Source organism: Triticum aestivum, chromosome 3A, assembly GCF_018294505.1.
Source record: "Triticum aestivum cultivar Chinese Spring chromosome 3A, IWGSC CS RefSeq v2.1, whole genome shotgun sequence".
Classification (NCBI taxonomy): domain Eukaryota; kingdom Viridiplantae; phylum Streptophyta; class Magnoliopsida; order Poales; family Poaceae; genus Triticum; species Triticum aestivum.
In genome coordinates, this window is record NC_057800.1 from 560111888 (window position 1) to 560119117 (window position 7230).

At 38.3% G+C, this 7230-nt stretch overlaps 1 non-coding gene across 1 annotated transcript; it reads left to right on the top strand.

The window, feature by feature from the left end:
• The first annotated feature begins 5221 nt into the window (after positions 1-5221).
• Positions 5222-5294, top strand: TRNAR-ACG (transfer RNA arginine (anticodon ACG)). Its single transcript has one exon. It is a non-coding gene; the product is annotated as a tRNA-Arg (tRNA).
• The last annotated feature ends 1936 nt before the right edge of the window (positions 5295-7230 follow it).

Here is a 7230-nt window from a genome sequence, read left to right on the forward strand (position 1 = left end):
CATAATTTTTTCATATATGTCACTCTTGATTCATCGCAATCCCGATACACCGCCGGAGGCATTCACATAGAGTCATATTTTGTTCTAAGTATCGAGTTGTAATTCTTGAGTTGTAAGTAAAAAGAAGTGTGATGATCATCATTATTAGAGCATTGTCCCAGTGAGGAAAGGATGATGGAGACTATGATTCTCCCACAAGTCGGGATGAGACTCCGGACGAAAAAAAGAAAGAAAAAGAGGACAAAAGAAAAGAAAAAAAAGAAGGCCAAAATAAAAAAATGAGAGAAAAAGAGAGAAGGGACAATTTACTATCCTTTTTTCCACACTTGTGCTTCAAAGTAGCACCATGATCTTCATGATAGAGAGTCTCCTATGTTGTCACTTTCATATACTAGTGGGAATTTTACATTATAGAACTTGGCTTGTAAACCTGTGGTTGAGATGGTTAGGTGGACAGTGGTATCCCCAACCCACCAGGGTTCAAATCCTGGTGCTCGCATTATTCCTAGATTTATTTCAGGATTTCCGGTGATGCGCTTTCAGTGGGAGGAGACATTCCCATCGACGACGAGGCGCCTACGGTGACTTCATAAATTTCAAGATGATATGCCGGCTCAGTCTCTCGGAGGTTCTCATAGGGGTAGGGTGTGCATGTGTGCATTCATAGGGGTGAGTGTATGTGCGTGTATATGAGCGCTTGTGTCTGTACTGATTCTCAAAAAAAACTTGGGTTGTATATTTCAATGATGGGCTTCCTCAAATGCCCTAGGTCTTCATGAGCAAGCGAGTTGGATGCACAACCACTTAGTTTCTTTGATGTGCTTTCATATATTTATAGCTCTAGTGCATCTGTTGCATGGCAATCCCTACTCCTTGCATTGACAACAATCGGTGGGCATCTCCATAGCCCATTGATTAGCCGCGTCAATGTGAGACCTTCTCCCTTTTATCTTCTCACATAACCTCAATCATCATATTCTATTCCACCCATAGTGCTATGTCCATGGCTCGCGCTCATATATTGTGTAAAAGTTGAAAGGGTTTGAAAAGGCTAAGTAAGAAACAATTGATTGGCTTGTCATCGGGATTGTGCATGATGAGAGCATTTTGTGTGACGAAAATGAAGCATGGCCAAACTATATGACTTTGTAGGGATAAGTTTTCTTTGGCTATGGTATTTTGATAAGACATAATTGCTTGATTAACATACTTGATGTATTACTATTTTTATGTCAACAATAAACTTTTATCTTGAATATTTCGGATCTGGATATTCATGCCACAATAGAGAAAAATAGATTGAAGAATATTCTAGAAAGCATTTCACATCAAAAATCATGTTTTTATCATTTACCTACTCGAGGACGAGCAGGAATTAAGCTTGGGGATGCTGATACATCTCCAACGTATCTATAATTTTGATTGTTCCATGCTATTATATTATCTGTTTTGGATGTTAATGGGCTTTCTTTTACACTTTTATATTATTTTTGGGACTAACCTATTAACCGGAGGCCCAACCCAAATTGCTGGTTTTTTGCCTATTTCAGTGCTTCGCAGAAAAGGAATATCAAACGGAGTCCAAACGGAATGAAACCTTCGCGAGCATGATTTTTGGAACAAACGTGATCCAGAGGACTTGGAGTGAACGTCAAGAAACAACCGAGGAGGCCACGAGGCAGGGGGGCGCGCCCTCCCCACTCGTGGGCCCCTCGTTGCTCAACCGACCTACTTCTTCCTCCTATATATGTTCACATACCCCGAAAACATCCAGGAGCACCACGAAATCCTATTTCCACCGCCGCAACCTTCTGTATCCAAGAGATCCCATCTTGGGGCCTTTTCTGGAGCTTCACCGGAGGGGGCATTGATCACGGAGGGCCTCTACATCAACTCCATGGCCCCTCCGATGATGTGTGAGTAGTTTACCACAGACCTTCGGGTCCATAGTTATTAGCTAGATGGCTTCTTCTCTCTCTTTGGATCTCAATACAAAGTTCTCCTCGATCTTCTCTAAGATCTATTTGATATAACTCTTTTTGCGGTGTGTTTGTCGAGATCCAATGAATTGGAGGGAAAGATCGTCAAGTTAGCGACCCCGTTTTCATTCTGTGGGCCTTCCTTTCTTCAAAGAAAGCTCCAGCCCGAGCAAGGGCATATCAGCTACAATATCGATCAGTTGGTTGATTATGTCGCCCATTTGGTAAATTCAACTTAGCAATAAAGCATTGACAAGTGTGTTCACTTCTCTCCATGCCAAACAAAATATCATCATCTAGTTCTTTAATCTATTTTTAATCCTTATATCAGTCTGCGATGATGGAACCAATTTTTCACCCAATCTGAACTGGTTGTTTTACCTCTTCTTTTTTACTCTCCATAAATGTACATCTTTATAAAAGTTGTTGTATTGCTTGGGGCCAATTTACTTATATTATGCTCAACTTTAGCTCATGAACTGCATGGCAAAACCTAATTCTAGTTGGTCTTCTGCCACTTGTTTTATGGTTGTGTAGGCAACGGATGGCATTCTTCTTTGTTGCCAATTGTGAATTATTTTGTACAAGGCCTGTCAGCAGCTACCTATGTTTTGCGAGGTTATGACAGTATGTAGCTAGCATGTATGGATTTTACATACTTCTGCACAGGTTGAAATGCATCACATTATCTTCTTCTCTTGATTGATGGGTATTGCAGAGTCCTTTCTTTGCCACAAAGGGCAGGAGCTGTGCCATTCAACTCAAAAGGACAAAGAGCTCATCACAAGGGGGTGGCCTCTAGGATATTTACACAAAAGAGGAAATGTCTTTTTGTATAGAACCAAATTATACTATCTAATTGAGTAAATTATATCATGTAGTGAGTACATTTTATTGTGTCACCTATGTTTATATCTTTTTTAATGCAAGTTTACTACTACTCGAACTTTCTAATTGCAGGCTCAACTATTTGGACCCACTGATCTAATTTTGTTTGGTTTGTGTATGTGTATACTGAAGTCTGGTGAATCCCTAAAGAACCAAATCTTCATTCCTATCTCATATATGCTATCTTAAATGCAAAGTGTTAGCTACTCTAGTCTCATGTTTGAAAATGTGATTGATTATAAAATGCGCATGCTTTCGTATATATTTGCAAAGAAAAAATCCTTATTAATTTTTTATTAAAATGGTTTGTGTCGGTACCCTGAGTGGTTGCTCATACTTAAAGTTACTAACAAATACAAGTATTTTCAATGTGCTTATGGTTATAAATGAGACTCACTCTACGCCTAAGTTGTTGCTAAAACCTATTTTTACGGAGAAAGACAAACCTTTCCAAAACACTTATTGTACAGATTTTGAAAAACAATTCTATTTGATTTTTTCATACCAAGACATGTTTTTTTTAAATTAGACTCTATACATTAAGTTAAGCCGTGTATATTCATATCATTATAAAAAACCATTTCATAGTGTTTCTTATTAGAGGGGGATTAAACCATGGGATTTTGTTTCATTGCGAACATGATTTTAGTGTGCCTCTGCGTCATTTGGCGCAACGGGTCCACTAGTAGTATCAAGGTCCGAAAGGGAGACTATGAAGCAAAATGAAGGGTGGAAAAAGGAGTTGGAGACTATGTTGTGAACAAAACAGAAGGTTGAGGTTCAGGCTCTCAGCTTATTTGGAATGATGCTGACGTCTTGGAGATTAAGTTTTAATGTGTATTTGGATACAGATGCCTCAGAAAAAAATAGTTTAATGCAACTACATCGATTTTTTTTCTCCCCAACGCAAGCTACTACTGGTGGGCCTCATTAAGAAATAGAAAATAGAAACTTTAATACATATGCATCTCTACTCTTCATTTCAACTTTTTCAGCCTTTTACATTGAACCACACGTTATCTTCCCAAGCACCCACCTCTGGTAGAGGATCCCGCTTCCTTATCCAAACCGAATTTCCTTGATCCGATCCTACATGGCACACGGGACATCATCATAAGGCTATGCATTGACCATGCCATGTTTACAGAGAATGAATGATGCTGACGTCTTGGATGAAAGCTAATAGTTTGTCTTCTTTTCCATGAGGATGAGCCGAAATAGTACAATTATGTTGTAGTGTTTCTTGCTCTGAGATATGATCTTCTTTGGATGTAGTAGCACTTTTGAACTTGTGCTTATCCTCGTCTCTGTGGTAGCTCTACATCAAGTATTTCTTTTTGTTGATCTCTCTTTTCACATATTTTCTTCACAAAATATTGTGCCCAAATAATGAAGACCGCCATTGGAATGGATATAACATGATTTTTTATTTTGCTAATTGTTTTGCAACTCTCTATACAGCCGCTAATAAGAAGTCCTTTGATCTCAGATGAGGAGTTGATGAATTTTTTTTTTGCCAATATGCATGTGATTTTTTGGACGAACCCAAATATCTCTTTTCCCTGGAGTAGAAGAATGCTCCTTCACTTTGTTAGAAACAGAGAGGGAGAGAGAGTAGGATTGCGAACTGGATTCACCATTAGCAGGGGTGGCGAGCAAACTTGAACTTTTATGGCGGAAAAAGTGTGGACAAAGGACAAGGCGAAGAAGAAAAGTGATTTAGTGGTAAACAACAAGAAGATAAGCATGATTAATATTGAGCCACTAGAATATGTATGCCCTGATTGCAACGCATGCGTAACTAACTAGTCAAAGTTAGAAAATTGACTGCACAAGTTCTATGATGTCATTTTTTATGAATAAATGAAATATTATTATCTGCATAAACACAAGATAATATCTTCAGGTTTGTAGTGCGTTTTTAGAAAAATAAAGTCCATCTTGATTGCTAGCAGATTAATGTTTGTAAGTAATAAGTACTCCACTATACATAAAAGCATGTAAATAAACTTACCTGGAGCTCCATATATTGTTAGTACCAATCCAACGGCCGGCTGTGCATGAATCGCGTCGACACATCGAAACCGCGGTGAAACAATCGTTCAGTTTTTGTAGCTATAATATACTGTGAAGTGACACGTTTAGTGGTGGTATGCCTGGTCAGATCCATCTTGATGTGGCCTTGCCGCGGCCGTGTAACAACAGGAGCAGCTGCATTCTAAGGTTACAATTGGTTCAGTGTAATGTCAGGTCTGCTTGCCAAGTGATCACAGAGATGCCCTCACTAATCCGCATAATGACTCGGTCACTGCTGTCTAATCGAGTAAGTTTACCATTTGTGCACATTCGTCAAGGACTCCGTGGCCCAATGGATAAGGCGCTGCTCTACGAAACCAGAGATTCTGGGTTCGATCCCCAGCGGAGTCGATGGTTTTTGTATTATTTTTGGTCAAAGAAAAAGAGTCACTGAAAAGAAAAGAGAAAAAAAAGCTTGTGTGCCATTATCTTCCCTGTCGATGGTTTTTGTATTATTTTTGGTCAAAAATGGTTCTCCTCGTGAACTCTTTCCTCCCTCCAGGACCTCACTGCTGTAGATACTAATCATATTATAAACAGCCTGAAACTAAAAGATAAACACCACTGCTAATTTTTGCTACTTATTGAACTCCAAAATGTATATTAACAATTTTTGGTCAAAAATGGTTCTCCTCGTGAACTCTTTCCTCCCTCCAGGACCTCACTGCTGTAGATACTAATCATATTATAAACAGCCTGAAACTAAAAGATAAACACCACTGCTAATTTTTGCTACTTATTGAACTCCAAAATGTATATTAACAATTTTTGGTCAAAAATGGTTCTCCTCGTGAACTCTTTCCTCCCTTCAGGACCTCACTGCTGTAGATACTAATCATATTATAAACAGCCTGAAACTAAAAGATAAACAGCCTGAAACTAAAAGATAAACACCACTGCTAATTTTTGCTACTTATTGAACTCCAAAATGTATATTAACAATTTTTGGTCAAAAATGGTTCTCCTCGTGAACTCTTTCCTCCCTTCAGGACCTCACTGCTGTAGATACTAATCATATTATAAACAGCCTGAAACTAAAAGATAAACACCACTGCTAATTTTTGCTACTTATTGAATTCCAAAATGTATATTAACAATTTTTTTAACAAAACGTATCAGTGCTATTTTTCATTCATTAAGAAGACCGACAGAGCAGGGAAACTACAGGGGAAATACAAGGAAGAGAAGGAATAGAAATGGTTCTCCTCGTGAACTCTTTCCTCCCTCCAGGACCTCACTGCCGTAGATACTAATCATATTATAAACAGCTTGTGCGCCATTATCTTCCCCGTCGATGGTTTTTGTATTATTTTTGGTCAAAAATGGTTCTCCTCGTGAACTCTTTCCTCCCTCCAGGACCTCACTGCCGTAGATACTAATCATATTATAAACAGCCTGAAACTAAAAGATAAACACCACTGCTAATTTTTGCTACTTATTGAACTCCAAAATGTATATTAACAATTTTTTTAACAAAACGTATCAGTGCTATTTTTCATTCATCAAGGACTCCGTGGTGTTTATCTTTTAGGAGTCGATGGTTTTTGTATTATTTTTGGTCAAAGAAAAAGAGTCACTGAAAAGAAAAGAGAAAAAAAAGCTTGTGCGCCATTATCTTCCCCGTCGATGGTTTTTGTATTATTTTTGGTCAAAAATGGTTCTCCTCGTGAACTCTTTCCTCCCTCCAGGACCTCACTGCTGTAGATACTAATCATATTATAAACAGCCTGAAACTAAAAGATAAACACCACTCCTAATTTTTGCTACTTATTGAACTCCAAAATGTATATTAACAATTTTTTTAACAAAACGTATCAGTGCTATTTTTCATTCATTAAGAAGACCGACAGAGCAGGGAAACTACAGGGGAAATACAAGGAAGAGAAGGAATAGAAATGGTTCTCCTCGTGAACTCTTTCCTCCCTCCAGGACCTCACTGCCGTAGATACTAATCATATTATAAACAGCTTGTGCGCCATTATCTTCCCCGTCGATGGTTTTTGTATTATTTTTGGTCAAAAATGGTTCTCCTCGTGAACTCTTTCCTCCCTCCAGGACCTCACTGCCGTAGATACTAATCATATTATAAACAGCCTGAAACTAAAAGATAAACACCACTGCTAATTTTTGCTACTTATTGAACTCCAAAATGTATATTAACAATTTTTGGTCAAAAATGGTTCTCCTCGTGAACTCTTTCCTCCCTTCAGGACCTCACTGCTGTAGATACTAATCATATTATAAACAGTCTGAAACTAAAAGATAAACACCACTGCTAATTTTTGCT